At 39.8% G+C, this 16,979-nt stretch overlaps 1 long non-coding RNA gene across 1 annotated transcript in view; it reads right to left on the reverse strand.

Annotated features, from left to right (window-relative positions):
- LOC138352654 (uncharacterized) overlaps positions 1 to 15,641 on the reverse strand; it is a 35,252-nt gene extending 19,611 nt beyond the window's left edge. Inside the window, exons 1-3 of the long non-coding RNA XR_011222861.1 lie at positions 15,534 to 15,641; positions 14,808 to 14,948; positions 10,825 to 10,958 (exon numbers count right to left, since the gene is read on the reverse strand). This is a non-coding gene — a long non-coding RNA (uncharacterized lncRNA). The remainder of the gene's footprint in view (positions 1 to 10,824; positions 10,959 to 14,807; positions 14,949 to 15,533) is intronic.
- Positions 15,642 to 16,979: the final 1,338 nt, after the last annotated feature.

The following is a 16,979-nucleotide window of genomic DNA, read 5'->3' on the forward strand; positions in this document are numbered from 1 at the left end:
GTGTCCATCATACACTCTCTAAAAACCAAGGCAGGGAACACGAAATTCCGTCCATTGTATACAAGAGAGCCTCCCATGCCCTTGCCCCACCCATAGCCCTACTATTCAACAAATCTATAGAGTGTCACACCTTCCCTGATATCCTCAAAAAAGCAAGAGTAACGCCAGTCCATAAAGGAGGCAATCCGGCGGACATAAACAATTATAGACCAATATCAAATCTACCCATTCTATCAAAAATATTTGAAAAAATTATTTACAAACAGCTCTATTTCTACCTCGTAAAATTCGACATACTCAGCCCCTGCCAGTTTGGCTTCCGGTCCCAAAAGAGCACCAACGATGCAATCATTAGTCTTCTTGACGTAATCTACTCAGCCCTTGACAAAAATGAGTTTCCGATTGGACTCTTCATTGACCTAAGAAAAGCCTTTGATACTGTTAATCACAACTACCTCTTACTTAAACTCCAGCATTATGGAATCCGAGGCCTTGCCCTTGACTACATCTGATCCTATCTTAGTGACAGACACCAATATGTAACCATCAATGATACAACTTCTTCCACTCTACCAATTACCGTTGGAGTGCCACAGGGCAGTATCTTAGGACCTCTTCTATTTCTTATATATATAAACGATGTGCCTAATGTCTCTAATATTCTCAAACCTATGTTGTTTGCTGACGATACTACCCTTATCTATTCAGACCTCAACCCACATACACTAAATAATGTTGAGAATAATGAATTAAAAAAAGTCCACATATGGATGTCAACGAACAAACTAACATTAAACATCGAAAAGACTTACTACATCTTATTTGGAAGCAAATCATCAAATGCAATTCAGCTTCAGATAGACAACATTAACATCAGTAATATAAATGATGGCAAGTTTCTTGGCCTATTCCTAGACAAGAGACTCAACTTCAGCACCCACATTCAACACATAACTAAGAAAGTCTCTAAGACAGTTGGTATACTCTCCAAAATCAGATATTATGTTCCTAACTCTGCTCTCCTCTCACTATATTATGCATTAATCTACCCCTATCTTAATTATGGTATCTGTGCATGGGGGTCTACCACTGCAAACCACCTTAAGCCCACCATCATCACGCAGCAAAAATCTGCTGTTAGAATAATAACTAACTCTGCTTTCAGACAACACTCAGCTCCCTTGTTTAAATCCCTAAACTTGCTAAATATTAACTCCCTCCACACATTCTCTTGTGTCAACTACATTTACAAAACCCTGTTCTTAAATGCAAACCATGCTCAGAAACTCTCCCTGGACCGATGTAATAGAACCCATCATCACCACACCAGAAATAAAAATCTCTTTGATATCCCAAGGGTCAAACTTAATCTGTATAAACACTCTATGCAAATTAAGGGACCTAGTCTATAGAACTCACTCCCTAGTGAATTAAAAAACTGTAAAACTTTTGCCTTATTTCAAAGCAAAACCAAAAAGTACCTAATTTCATCTTCTTAGTGTCCTTCACTGAGCTTTAAATTTGCTCTGTACCTAGTGTTACCCAATCTCCTAATTTTTATGTATTTAACCCAAACAACCTTATCATTCTGTTCATTGCTGTCTTCTTTTATGTGCTAGCCATATGCTGTATTGTGCCTACCAATTTTCGTCAACTACCATTCAAGTTGTCATTGCAATCAATCTTAGCTACCTATGCGCTTTAATATACTGTACCTACAATTTTCTCTCATTTTTTTTCTTGCCATGTATCTGTTATCATTTTGTTTTTATAAATTTTGCAAGTATTTACCTATTTAAAATTTTCTTAGATTAAGGACCTGCCCGAAACGCTGCGCGTATTAGTGGCTTTACAAGACTGTAATCACCATTTTATGTATCCTCACATTTCCAATGTACCTTCTTGTATATGCATAAATAAATAAATAAATAAATAAATAAATAAATAAATAAATAAATAAATAAATAAATAAATAAATAAATAAATAAATAAATAAATAAATAAATAAATAAATAAATAAATAAATAAATAAATAAATAAATAAATGTTTCCTTTGGTATAGCCATGCCCTAATCCAGCTTAATATAGCACCCCCAATACCATGAGCCTCTCTCTTTGTAATCAGTCTTTCATGTGGCACTGTATCAAAAGCTTTGCTAAAGTCAAGGTACACAACATCACAATCCTTACCACTATCAACTGCCTCAACTATGCTAGAATAAAAAGATAACAAATTTGTTAAACATGTTTGGCCATTTATAAAACCATGTTGCGACTCAATTATTAATTTATGCTTTTTAAGATGAAGACGAATTTTATTTGCAATTATAGATTCGAGTAACTTTCCCACAATAGACGTTAGGCTAATTTGTCGATAGTTTGATGCAAGTGATCTATCTCCTTTCTTAAAAACTGGTATCACATTAGCAACTTTCCATAACTCTGGCACTCTGCCTGACTGTATTGATTTATTAAATATGGTTGACAGTGGGTCGCAAAGCTCCTCTTTGCATTCTGTAAGAACCCTCACAAACACTTCATCCGGCCCTGGGGATTTGTTTGGTTTGAGTTTTACTATTTATTTAAGAACATCCTCCCTGGTAACTGCTAAACTAGTCAACCTGTCCTCGTCCCCACCCACATAGACTTGTTCCGCTGAAAGCATATTGTTAAGTTCCTCTTTTGTAAATACAGATATAAAATATTTACTAAAAATACTACTCATCTCTTCATCGCTATCTGTTATATGACCTGTCTCAGTTTTTAATGGACCTATCCTTTCCCTAATCTTTGTCCGGTACAATTGGAAAAACCCTTTAGGATTTGTTTTTGCGTGCTCTGCTATGCGAACTCCATAGTTTCTTTTTGCTTTCCTTATCTCTTTTTTAGTATTTCTAAGCAGTTGTACGAATTCCTGTTCTAAACAGACTTCCCCATTCTTAATCCTTTTGTACCACGCTCTATTTTTACCTATATGGTTCTTCAGATCCTTTGTTATCCACTTTGGATCATTAGTTTTCGATCTATTCAATTTATATGGTATACTACATTCCTGGGCTTTGCTTAGAATATTTTTAAATAGGTTATATTTTGAGTCCACATCGAAAACCCCTTTTACGTCACCTATCGCTGGGTTCACGTCTAGCTCCAATACCGGCCCACAACCCATACCCAAGACTTTCCAATCTATTTGACCCAAAAAATTTCATAGGCTATTGAAATCAGCTTTTCGAAAATCAGGCCCTTTAACAGAATTTTCTCCTACAGATCTCCTATTGAATGCTAAATCTGATTTCTTTATGATCACTGTTCCCTAGCTCACTCCCTATTTCGATGTCCTTAATTTGTGTTTCACTGTTAGTTAACGCTAAATCTAAAATATTATTTCCCCGCGTTGGTTCCTTAATGTGTTGCGCAAGAAAGCAATCGTCAATTAATTCTAGAAAATCTTCTGCTTCATTTTTCCCTGTTTTGTTCAACCAGTTTATTCCACTAAAATTAAAGTCACCCATGACATAAATACTGTTAGATCTAGATGCTCTAGATACTTCATTCCATAGATGCTTTGCTTCCATTCTGTCTAAATTTGGTGGCCTATATATAACTCCTATTATAATGTTATTTGCTTTTTCGTTTAATTCTATCCAAATAGTTTCTGTATGTTGCTCAGTTTTGATTCCCTCTTTGAGACTACATTTCAAATTGTCCTTAACATATATGGCTACTCCCCCTCCTCATATAATATATCTATCTGTGTGAAATAGTTTAAATCCATTTATTTGATATTCAGCTAATAGCTCTCTATTTTCTACATTCATCCACGTTTCTGTAAGTGCAATAATACCTATTTATTCTGTGCAGACAAGAGCATTTAAATCGTTTATTTTATTTTTTAGACTTCTAGTGTTAGTGTAATGTACCCTAAGTGAATTGTTATTTTGAGTCTCTTCTCTTTTCCTGATCATTTTGCCAATTCTTTTCTCCCACAAACACATACTTTTATTACCTCCTTCCTCCAAATCGATTCCCATACCACTATCTACTAACAGTTTAAACCCAAACAAATGCCTCTAACCACTGGTTCCAACGAGTTCGCAACAAACAACAACCCCAGCCCTCGATAGATGTCCTCCATCGCGAGCATACATTTAATTTCTTCCATAGAAGTGTTCCCAGTTGTCTATGAAAGATATTGCATTTGATTTGCAATATCTTTCCAGTCGGCAATTGACACCAAGTGCTCTCGACATCCATTCATTTCCCACTCCCTTTCTTGGAAGAATGCCACATATGATCGGTATTCCTCCCCTGCTTCTAACTAATTCAATTCCTGTTTTATACCTCTGAATCAGTTCCTCACTCCTAACTCGACCAACATCATTTCCTCCCGCGCTAATGCAAATAACGGGATTGTTCCCATTTCCAGCCATAATATCATTCATGTTGTTTATAATATCACCAATACCAGCTCCGGGATAGCAAACCCTTAACCTGTTCCCCCTATCTCTAGCACAAAACGTTCTATCCAAATACCTTATCTGGGAATCTCCCACAACTAAAATTTGCTTAGATACTTCCTTTACTCTTTGAGGGGCCTACGCTTCGTTGCTTTCCCTTTTGCGTGATCCACAGTCTCACCACAGCACTCGTCCTCCAATACGGCAAATGAATTAGACGTTCTTAGGGCGTCAGTAGGCGGCTTTATCAAAGTCTTCTTAAGGCCCTTCCTATGTTCTTATGTTGCTTGATGCAGTGAGATCGTTTGCCCAGCGATCTTGTATAATGTTTATGAATGTAGATTAGAAAGTTTGTGGAGATAATGAAGTGATAAAATAAGATTAAGATGAACTGATATTATTAAGGTGGAACATAAGAACATAAGTGGAAGAGACGTATGCTCGCTCGGCCGGGGTCAGTTGCTGACTGAGGGGGACAACCCCCTGGCGGACAGAGATTTTCGATGTAGACTTGTCCAGGTAGGGGAATTACCCCCACAGTAGAAGCCGGTATGTGAAAAATGGAATTGTGAGGATAATTTTGTTTAATGAACGTTTAGTCTTTGGATTGTTAACATCATAAAAACATTTCACTTGAATTAACTTAATTATTAGTACCAAAATAAAGTGAATATGACCTTTCTACCACTTACTGACATCTGGACAAAGAGAGACAGGGCGTCAGTGGAGGAGAGTCAAGAGTCAGCCATTGTTGTTAAGACAACAGGTCGCTGGAGCAAGTTCAGCTCTAATAATTTTCCCTTGGACAAAGTGTTATGGAGAGTAAATTAGTGCTTCTTCCATCATCACCACGCAGTCATCATCTAAACAAGGGAAATGTCTTTCAGGAATCTTATCTAGTCATTCCTGGCCAGTAATGTTAGGTAGACAGGATAATTCCGGTTAGGACATGAGTCAGCGACCAACCCAGAGTGAGTATTATTCTCATCTCTATTTTAATTGGCAATATTTCCTCAGATATAGCTGTCATATATATAGGATTACTGCTATTAAGTAAGTGCCCTTTGACAGGAACAACTGAAGAGGAAGAAGAATCACTAGTAACCTAGTATCCAGTACATAGTTGGGAGCCAGCCACACCCACAAAGTGGATCGACTGGCTTGTTCATCCGTGTTCCTACTGGATGTCTAGGACAGTCAGCCATAAAGATAAGGCCTCCTAATTTACGTATATATGGTTTAATACAGTAGTTTGATTGTCTGTATATATATAACAATATAATTCCCCCCAAGACATGTAAAGGAGTCGATTTGTGAGAATTTGCAGAAATACAGTCCACTTAACCTCAGACAATTTATATCAAAATATATTTATTAACGTAAATATAAATAAATAAATATAAATCTCACAGGTCGGTTCCCCACAAACGTTATTTGTGTTTCGATGGGAGGATATAGTTTATTATCTTGTGGTAATGGAATTACAGGTTCGTGTATGAGTTGATATAGCAGTGGTACATGGACACAATTCATCATTAAGTGATGTAGTTGTGGCGTAGACGCTGCTGCAAGAGGATCTACTTAATATGAGGACCGACTGACAGATAGTCCCAGTAGTGATTCCCAGGAAGATCAGTCACCATAGAGGAGACGTTGTGTAGCGAGAATAGCTGATCTTCCGGATGAGATACAGAGGGTTGTGAGGGTAACAATATATGCTTGAGAGGTGGATGGATTCATGTGGTATGCCTGACTCAATGCAAAGTGAGAGCGTTGATTTTTTATGGTGTTAAGTTTCATGTGCGAAGCCTATCCCAGATGGCAAGGTGACTGGGGCACAGTGGGTTGCTGAAGAGGAGCAGACAGCAGCCTGGCAGAGACAATCAGATGGTGTTTTGTTCATAGGGAAGAGTGGTGATATTTATGTAGAACCATTATCTGAAAGTCCCAGGTTATTCTTTATTATTTATTGTTTGTAATAAATGTTTGTTAGACAAGCGTGTTTGACCTTGTCCTGGTGAGGATTTCTAAGAGGAAAGAGAGAGAAATAATTGCAGGCCGGATGATAGCATACAGAAAACAAAAAGGGGAACTAGAAGGAGGTTATCCTAAAACAAGGAGAGAGGGGAAGTCATAGTGGCTCAGTTAGGGTGTGTACTCAATGACAATAGACTAGTTCTGAAGCCAATCCCCAATAGTATGACGTTGAACCATGTCTCCATATTTAAGTTCATTACCCAGTGACTCTCCAGTGTGCTCTACTGGTATTAGTAGTAGAGGTGGTGAAAGAAGGATATTATTGTGTTTTTTATTTTTATATTATTAGCGACTTCCTAATAAGGTGAAAGCCCAAGGTAAATATTGGGCGACATCTGAGAGAGTTCGGGGGGGCCCTCTCACCCAGAAGTGCTTGCAGGGTCGATGTAAGCTCCTAAACCCGCCTTTCGAATGTTCTTTGGTTAATGCAACGACTCATTTCTCACGCTTTCATCGTAAGAAACTTACCATTTTTAAAAGATTTTTATTTACAATTTTGAATAGAATTAAAAATTATAATTAAAATGGAAAAGTTCCTGATGTCTCTATCACTCATATGCATTTCCTGATTCATATAGACAACCCCTCATTCTGCTGTCCCTAGCTTTGAACAACGCTGCTTTGCCTACTTTTCCAATTACCCTTAGAATCTTATGTTATGATCATGTTCTTTCTATCTTTCCATTTCCCAGTGTGTTACGGTCCAATTTTCTCAGTCTTTCCTCATAGCTGAATCCTCTCTGCTCTGGAACTCTGCTCTTTGAATATCTTTGGACCTTTTCTAGTATCTCCTTGCCCTTTTTCAAGTAAGGGTTCCGTGCTGGGGATGCATATTCATGAGTGGGTCTCACCATCTTGAGGTTATCTTGAGATGATTTCGGGGCTTTAGAGTCCCCGCGGCCCGGTCCGCGACCAGGCCTCCACCCCCAGGAAGCAGCCCGTGACAGCTGACTAACACCCAGGTACCTATTTTACTGCTAGGTAACATGGGCATAGGGCGAAAGAAACTCTGCCCATTGTTTCTCGCCGGCGCCTGGGATCGAACCCAGGACCACAGGAACATAAGTCCAGTGTGCTGTCCGCTCGGCCGACCGGCTCCCTTCTTAGGAGGCAATTTCTTTGGAGGCAAGGAGCCAATTTCTTCTGTCATTGACATATATTAGAAACAGATGCTCTATAGAAACCACACTTGTGGTACCATTGTCAAAGTTTCTGAAGACTATGCAGATGTTGGCAAGTATGCAATATGAAGCTGTTGTTATTCTACTAATCTGGGCTTCTGATATTAGATATCGTGTTATGCCCACTCCCAGGTCTTTCTCCTTTTCTGACTGAAGAATTTGTCTTCCCTTCATCCTATACTGCTTCACAGTGTTTCGCATTCTTGTTCCATTCCCAGAACTTTGCATTTGGCGGGGTTAAAGCCTAGCAGCCATTTTTCAGGTCACTTTTGTAGTGGTTCCAACTCCGCTTGTAATGCATGACAATCTAACCCTGACCTGACTCTTCTCATTAGTTTGTAATTAACTACAAACATTGATATAAAGGAGCCAATTTCTTCTGTCATTGACATATATTAGAAACAGATGCTCTATAGAAACCACACTTGTGGTACTCCACTCGTAACCTCACTCTTTCTGATGTCTTTGTTCTCACTGTAACCCTTTGCTTCCTTCCTGCGAGATACTCTCTGAACCCCCTTAGGACTCTTCTAGATACGTCAGCCTGCTTTTCTAGTTTGAATAGGAGTCTTTCATACAGGACCGTATCAAATACCTCCCGACACTCAAGAAATAAACCGTCTGCCCATCCCACTCTCTCTTGTTTGATTTCTTTTACTTGTAGAACACCAGCAAATTTGTCAAGCAAAATTTTTTCCTTTATTAAAGCCATGCTGGTGCCTTGAGAAAGATTTATCTGTTCTAAGTGTTCTACTAGCCTGCTTCTGATCAGTCTCTTTAGCAACTTGAAGAGGATACTTGTTAGTGATATGGGTCTGTAATTTAACGGTTTGAGTCTTCCCCTTTCTTGTAAATTAGTACCAAATTAGCCATTTTCCAACAGTCGGGAAGTTCTCCCATTTCTAGAGAGGAATTACATATTGTAGCAAGTGAGCTGCACAATGTTTCAGCTGCTTCTTTTAATATCAATGGTGATATTTTGTCTGGTCCCACAGCTCTTGTCAACTTAGTATCTATGGTGAGATCTTATATGGTCCAACAGCCTTAGTCAGGTCCAACTCCAACAGGTATTTTTTTACTTTATATCTAGTTATCTCAAAGGCCTCCAGTGTTGCTGGGTTTTGCTTCATCCCCTTAGCTCAGAGACGTTTTTTTGCTCAATTGCGAAGCCCTCCTCGAACCTTCTGTTAAACTCTTCACACACTTCTCAATCGTTGTTAGTGAATTAGTCTTGCCCTATTTTCGACTGCTCGTCCCTTAGCTGTTGTTTTCCTCATCATATGACTATGAAGTAATTTGGGTTGGCGCTTTGCTTCGGTTTCTGCGTCATTCTAAACAGCTTTTCTGCCTTCGTGTTCACTCTCAGGTTCTCATTCCTGACTCTGATACGCCTTTCTATTGTTCCTTTGTTCTTACGTTTAAGATGAAATCGAGGACTTACCCTATGTCTTTCATTGTTCTCCCTCTAGAAAGGCCCAAATTTTCTATCTGCCTTCCAACATTTATCATCGAAGATGTCCATCGTTTCTTGTGGAGACTTCCTCCCTAAGTTGCATCTCCCCTTATTAGGAGCTATTAAAAAGATCGGTTATTTACATAAAGTTAAAAACTGTCATGCAAGAAAACAGGAGCGGTTCGCGAAATTTACATACTGTCCCGTTTTCTGTTCGAGGGGTTCTCTGGTTGGAAAGGATAGGTCACTTTAGTACGACAGTTTCTAGACGTAGGGAACGCTGGCAGGAACGGGCTGAACCTTCGTGGTAACCTCATATCCTCGTAACCTCAACCTCGGAACAATGTATTCTGGACAACTAGAGAGGTTGTTATGGTTTGTGTGACCAGGTGGACGTCTGTCCTGTGATTACTTACAAGAGGCGTCCACTCCCAAGTAACTGTATGTCGACCTGTATGGTTATCGAGTCGCCCAGGGGGAGCTCAAGTAAATTAATATATACTTTAACAAACAGAAAGATCTTCATATAATGTGCTTCCAAAGTGTAATGAATAAGTTCTTAAAATAAATCAGAAGTCCCCATAGCATTATTATAGTCATCTATACTTGAACTTTTTTTTCCAAAATAGATAAATCATAAATCGTATTTCTAAGGTAATAATTACTTCAAACTTCAATAAAACAACAATACAATAAGTCATGACATCAATAACAAATTCTGCTCAGACATTTACTTTAGTGTCTATTAAATACAAAGTATTCCTAAAGCTCTTTGAGAGCATCGTCGTCTCTATAGTTAATTTAAATAAACACACAACCAGACCCTAGCCAGTCCTAAGACGCTCTGCCCGTCGCTGACTGACCCGGCTACACGTAATCTTCGGCAAGTCATATCGTGCTCTGGGCAATTCGTAATTGTTGTCATAAAGTAATTTAGTAACCTCTTGCTCTTGTCAAATCGTGTTTTAGATATTTTAGTAACCTCTTGCAATGACTAAGTCGTGTTTTAGATACTTTAGTAACATCTTTTTCTGTCCAAGTCGGTCGGACTTGGAGAGATAGAAATTTGTAAAGTAACAAAAGTGACGCTACGGACATTCTTTTCCTCGTATATCAGCAACGCTTGAAAATGCATCTGTGACGAACAAAGACCCTTGCTGTACTGTAAAAGCTCCTTATGATGGGACTCTGTTATTTGCTTTTCATAACTACACCTCGGAACTCAGCTTATCCACGACTCTTACCCATATAGGTGAAGGGCTTCACCTTGTTGTCCCTTTCCTCAGCGAACGCTGGTGTACCTGTGGCAGTGCTTCAGTTACCTGTATGGCCACAAAGGTCTGATATATTGTAAATCACAGTGGGAGATTGTATGGCATGATGATGTTAATGATTCCATCAAGATAAGTCTCTCCGCTGCCCGCTCTCCGTCACGAAGAAAATCACACGTACTAATTTAGATTAGTTTAATGCTGCATATTTGAGGCAATTGTCATTAGGCAGGAAAATGATTAATGTGAATTTCAAGTGAAATGAATATCCAGTGAAAAGAGTACAGTGGCCAGAGTAGGAGTTGGCTAGATAAACAATAAACGAAGAGGACAAGTTGAATAGAGCACAAACCGCCTATACCACTGACTGACCAAGGTACAGCTGTACCAGAAGCACTAACAAACAAAGAAGTTGGGAACAGCACCTCACAGACGTTGGGGTCCTCGTCGGAGCGGTCGGCACAGTCCTCCCCACCGTCACACACATAGCTGATATCGAAGCAGTGACTGTTCGTCTGACACTCGATCTGTGTAATGTAACTGCACCTTGCCTCAGTTCCTGCCGGTAGAAAGAGAGAATCATCCTAAATACGATGCTTTAAATCATGTGTATACTTACCTAGATGATTTTGTCGTGCTAACTCCAGCTCTTGTGTCCCGTTTCCCATACTTCAATCGGAGCCGGCCGGCCGAGCGGACAGCACGCTGGACTTGTGATCCTGTGGTCCCGGGTTCGATCCCGGGCGCCGGAGAGAAACAATGGGCAGAGTTTCTTTCACCCTATGCCCCTGTTACCTAGCAGTAAAATAGGTACCTGGGAGTTAGTCAGCGGTCACGGGCTGCTTCCTGGGGGGTGGAGGCCTGGTCGAGGACCGGGTCACGGGGACACTAAAAGCCCCGAAATCGTCTCAAGATAACCGAAAGAAGATAGGTTATGGAACCTTCAAGGATGTCATGTCTACATATGAATATGTGAATGTGACTATCCTCCTCTAACCCTAAAACAATGCCTTATATCCATGTGATTCATTCAAGTACTTGGGTTTCTTCCGTGTTCATTTTATGTTAAACCGCCTGCCTCTGTCCGACTTTTATATACTCTCCTAAATATTTTGTATGTCGTGATTATATCAATCGTGTGTCTTCACTCGTGTCTCTCTCTGCTCTAGGACAAATCTGGTGGCATAACTCTGGTCTTTCTATTGTATGACAAAATGGTCTATATGCTGGTACCGTGAATTACATAACTAGTCTCACATGTGTAGTACTTGTGAGGAGAACCCGGTTGAACCCGGGTCTGCCCCCATCTCCTCCTCTATCTCATTTCTCTTTACTTAACCTCCCTATTCACCTGACCCTCATTCAACCTTCTCCCCTCTTCCCCTCTTTTTTCCTCTCTCTTCAAACATCCGCTCTGTTGCCAGTATATTCTTCTTTCTCTGGAAATATATTATGACGAAACACTAAACTGATAAATATGTGTACTTCATGAAAATCTCAGGGGTAGAGGGACTAGATGCCGATATTTCATAAAGTGTTGCAGTGAGGCCGACCTCACTGGCCTTTGACAACTCATACCCCGCGGGCTTCATGTGGGCAAGTTGGGTGAAGCTTCCGGTCTCCAACCTCGGACAGAGAAACTGGGTCTCTCTCTCTCTCTCCTTCCTTCCCAGGCTCCCCCAGTCTCACCTCTCTCGCCTATCCTCCCAGCTTTCCCATTGGTAACGCCTATGAACAGCTGCTGGTAACATCGCACAGCACACTGATGATTTAGCTTCATTGTGACTCCGTATTCTATTGATAAGGCCCTTCATAGTACACTGTAGCACCTTGTCCTTCACTTTCTCCAGTCTCTGCATTAGCAGCACTAGTTTGGGAGACATTAATGAACTGTGGAAGACTATGAGGTATTAAGGGATACTTTGGAATATTATGATGAACTAAAGGGTACTTTGGGATATTATGAAAAACTAAGGGGGTACTTTTTTATATTATGAAGAACTTAGGGGGCACTTTGGGATATTACAAAAAACTAAGGAGTACTTTGGAATATTATGAAGAGCTAAGGGGTACTTTGGGATGCTGTGATGAACTAAGGTGTACTTTGAGAGCCTGTAATGAACTAAGTGGTACTTTAAGATGCTGTGATGAACTAAGGGACACTTTAAGATGCTGTGATGAACTAAGGGGTACTTTAAGATGCTGTGATGAACTAAGGGACACTTTAAGATGCTGTGATGAACTAAGGGGTACTTTGAGATGCTGTGATGAACTAAGGGTTACTTTAAGATGCTGTGATGAACTAAGGGGTACTTTAAGATGCTGTGATGAGCGAAGGGGTACTTTGAGAGCCTGTAATGAACTAAGTGGTACTTTAAGATGCTGTGATGAACTAAGGGACACTTTAAGATGCTGTGATGAACTAAGTGGTACTTTAAGATGCTGTGATGAACGAAGGGGTACTTTGAGATACTATGATGAACGAAGGGGTACTTTGAGATACTGTGATGATCTAAGGGGTACTGTAAGATGCTGTGATGAACTAAAGGGTACTTTGGGATGCTGTGATGAACTAAGTGGTATTTTAAAATGCTGTGATGAACTAATGTGTACTTTAAGATGCTGTGATGAACTAAGGGTTACTTTAAGATGCTGTGATGAACTAAGGGGTACTTTGAGATACTGTGATGAACTAAGGGGTACTTTGAGATACTATGATGAACGAAGGGGTACTTTGAGATACTGTGATGAACTAAGGGGTACTTTAAGATGCTGTGATGAACTAAGGGGTACTTTGACATACTATGATGAACTAAGGGGTACTTTGACATACTATGATGAACGAACGGGTACTTTGAGATACTGTGATGAACTAAGGGGTACTTTGAGATGCTGTGATGAACTAAGGGGTACTTTGACATACTATGATGAACGAAGGGGTACTTTGAGATACTGTGATGAACTAAGGAGCACTTTGTGATATTCTGATAAACTATGGGGATCTAAACGAGACTATGATGATCTTAAAAGTATTCTAGGAGACTATGATGAACAATGGAACATGTTTTTTTAATTTGTATTTTATTTACATATACAAGAGTTCTTACATTCTTGTTCAGCCAGTAACACGCATAGCGTTTTCGGCAAGTCCTTAATCCTATTCACACACACACAACCCGAGGAAGCAGCTCGTAGCAGCTGTCCAACTCCCAGGTACCTATTTACTGCTAGGTGAACAGGGGGTATAAGGGTGAAAGAAACATTTGTTATTTGTTTCCGCCTCCGTAGGGGATCGAACCCAGACCCTTAGGACTACAAGCCTTGAGCGTTGTCCACTCAGCCGTCAGGCCCGATATTGGTTGAGCTACAAGGAACTTCTGAATAGGATGAACTACTAATAATAGAATGGATGATTCAACTCCAAGACAAAATAAGAGTATCAAGAAATAGATATACCAACAAGCTATACAACAAAGAAATATATTAGAAGAATAACATCGCCGCCATATGTGACGCTAATATGACTTCTTCCACCACCTACACGAGATCAGCATTAGAGAACGCAACTCTAATGTGGAGTTCCTGCTTAAAAACACACAAAGCTACAGCTTGACCCCACAACTAAAACCGGACGAGTACGAAAGCAGGTACAAGGAGCTAGAGCTTGACTATTGGGTACAACTGGGCGAGTGCAACAGAAGGTCCCAGGAGCTACAATTCGACCCTCAGGAACAACTGGGCGAGTAAGAATCAACACATTAAGTCTCACATTAACAAATGTAAACAAACATAAACCAACAATTATCAAAACACTAAAGCCTTAAGATTATACTACCCCATTACAAAGCCTTAAGAGTATACTACCCCATTACAAAGCCTTAAGATTATACTACCCCATAACAAAGCCTTAAGATTATACTACCCCATTACAAAGCCTTAAGAGTATACTACCCCATTACAAAGCCTTAAGAGTATACTACCCCATTACAAAGCCTTAAGAGTATACTACCCCATTACAAAGCCTTAAGATTATACTACCCCATTACAAAGCCTTAAGAGTATACTACCCCATTACAAAGACTTAAGAGTATACTACCCCATTACAAAGCCTTAAGAGTATACTACCCCATTACAAAGCCTTAAGAGTATACTACCCCATTACAAACCCTTAACAGTATACTACCCAATCACAAAGCCTTAATAGTATACTACCCCATTACAAAGCCTTAAATAATTAATAGTATACTACCTCATTACAAAGCCTTAAGAGTGTACTACCACATTACTAAGCCTTAAGAGTATACTATCCCATTACTAAGCCTTAAGAATATACTACCCCATTACAAAGCCTTAAGAGTATACTACACCATTAAACACTGAGAGAAGGGAAACAATTTAGGTAACTTGCCGGCGAGAAACATGGCCGTCAGCCCCAGCAGTGAGAGAAGTCCCACGTGAACCATGTCTGCGTCCTCTGCTGCTTTGGGAGGTCACTTCTGCTGTGGGAGGATGAGGTCAGCACTGCTGCTGTAGTGGGAGGCAGAGGTCACTGTTGGTGTGGATCGAAGAGGGCACTGTATTTTATTATTACTAAATATTAAGTTTAAGCACAAAATCTTGCACATGACTTATTAAAATTACTTAAATTAAAAACTGTCACAAGACAGTATGGTATACGCTCACGTACAACAGAGACAATGTCCCAGCGCGAGGGAACACTTTACACAACAACGCTCAACAGCTCAGTACAAGGTCGTCCCTCGGACTGTACTTAAGGTAAGGCTTACTTAACTATGTTGTGGTGATGAGTACCAAGATCACTATGATGGGTGGATGATGATGAAGCACCAATATCACTATGATAGGTGGATGGTGATGAAGCACCATGATCACTATGATGGATGGATGGTGATGAAGCATCAAGATCACTATGATGGGTAGATGGTGATGAAGCACCATGATCACTATGATGGGTAGATGGTGATGAAGCACATGATCACTATGATGGGTGGATGGTGATGAAACACTAAGATCACTATGATGGATGGATGGTGATGAAGCACCCAGACAACTATGATGGGTAGATGATAACGAAGCACCAAAACAAAGTGTATTCACCGATCACCCAACAAACCTGGCGTGGGTATTGTCGTCTGGGGCGCTGGGTGCTGACTGTGATGCGGTGCCCTGGCGTGTGTGTGGCGTGGTGCCCCGTCAGCGTGTGTGGCGTGGTGCCCCGTCGGCGTGTGGAGTAGGGCTCTGCTGTGATTACCCCCAACAGCAACGCCCACACTGCCTCCAAACCCCGCCCTTTCCCATCTTCAATTTCACTGATTGGTTGTAGCTGCCTTCAGCATTAGGCTATTATACAACACTTACTCATCCTGTGAACCCTAGCGATAAAGGAATACAGTTATCCTCAAATACATATTTATCGAGGACGTACTTAAATGAGAAAGTGCTAAAAATTGACTTTTTGAAGTTTGTCCCAATTTCACCATAAATTCCAATGATGAACTTATGATTCTTAAACACCGCTCAAATGATTTGTAACTGATTATGTTCGAAAATATTGTCGAAAGTGTTTTCTCACTTCCTGTGTTCGAAGTGAACGTCTCAAAAATATTTAATATTTCACTCCCGAAGATTTTGAATTAAAATCTGTGCAGGCTTCGTGTAGAGACAAAAGCAATGCCTTAAGCCAAACTGATACTCTAGCACTTCCTCTCTAAAATCATATAGACCGATGGTTCCGTTCACCACCCTTTTCCCCCCAACGATGCTGCTGGAACTACAGTTGTCTTAGCAGCTGCAGTTCCTTAATTGCGCTTAACTTCTTAAGGCAAAATTGTATCATGCTTGTTTCACGAGAACGCACTTCTCGGCCTACTATGCAACGCCCGATTTGCCTAATAAGCCGAGTTTTCCTGAATTAATACATTTTCTCTAATTTTTTTCTTATGAAATGATAAAGCTACCCATTTCATCATGTACGAGGTCAATTTTTTTTATTGGATTTAAAATTAACGTAGATATATGACCGAACCTAACCAACCCCACCTAACCTATCTTTAGGGGTTAGGTTAGGTTAGGTAGCCGAAAAAGTTAGGTTAGGTTAGGTTAGGTAGGTTAGGTAGTCGAAAAACAATTAATTCAGGAAAACTTGGCTTATTAGGCAAATCGGGCCTTGCATAGTAGGCTGAGAAGTGCGTTCTGGCTACTAGGTACGACATATATATATATATATATATATATATATATATATATATATATATATATATATATATATATATATATATATATATATATATATATATATATATATATATATATATATGTCGTACCTAATAGCCAGAATGCACTTGTCAGCCTACTATGCAAGGCCCGATTTGCCTAATAAGCCAAGTTTTCCTGAATTAATATATTTTTTCTAATTTTTTTCTTATGAAATGATAAAGCTACCCATTTCATTATGTATGAGGTCAATTTTTTTTTATTGGAGTTTAAATTAACGTAGATATATGACCAAACCTAACCAACCCTACCTAACCTAACCTAACCTATCTTTATAGGTTAGGTT

The sequence above is a fragment of the Procambarus clarkii genome, chromosome 54, assembly GCF_040958095.1.
Source record: "Procambarus clarkii isolate CNS0578487 chromosome 54, FALCON_Pclarkii_2.0, whole genome shotgun sequence".
Taxonomy (NCBI): Eukaryota; Metazoa; Arthropoda; class Malacostraca; order Decapoda; family Cambaridae; genus Procambarus; species Procambarus clarkii.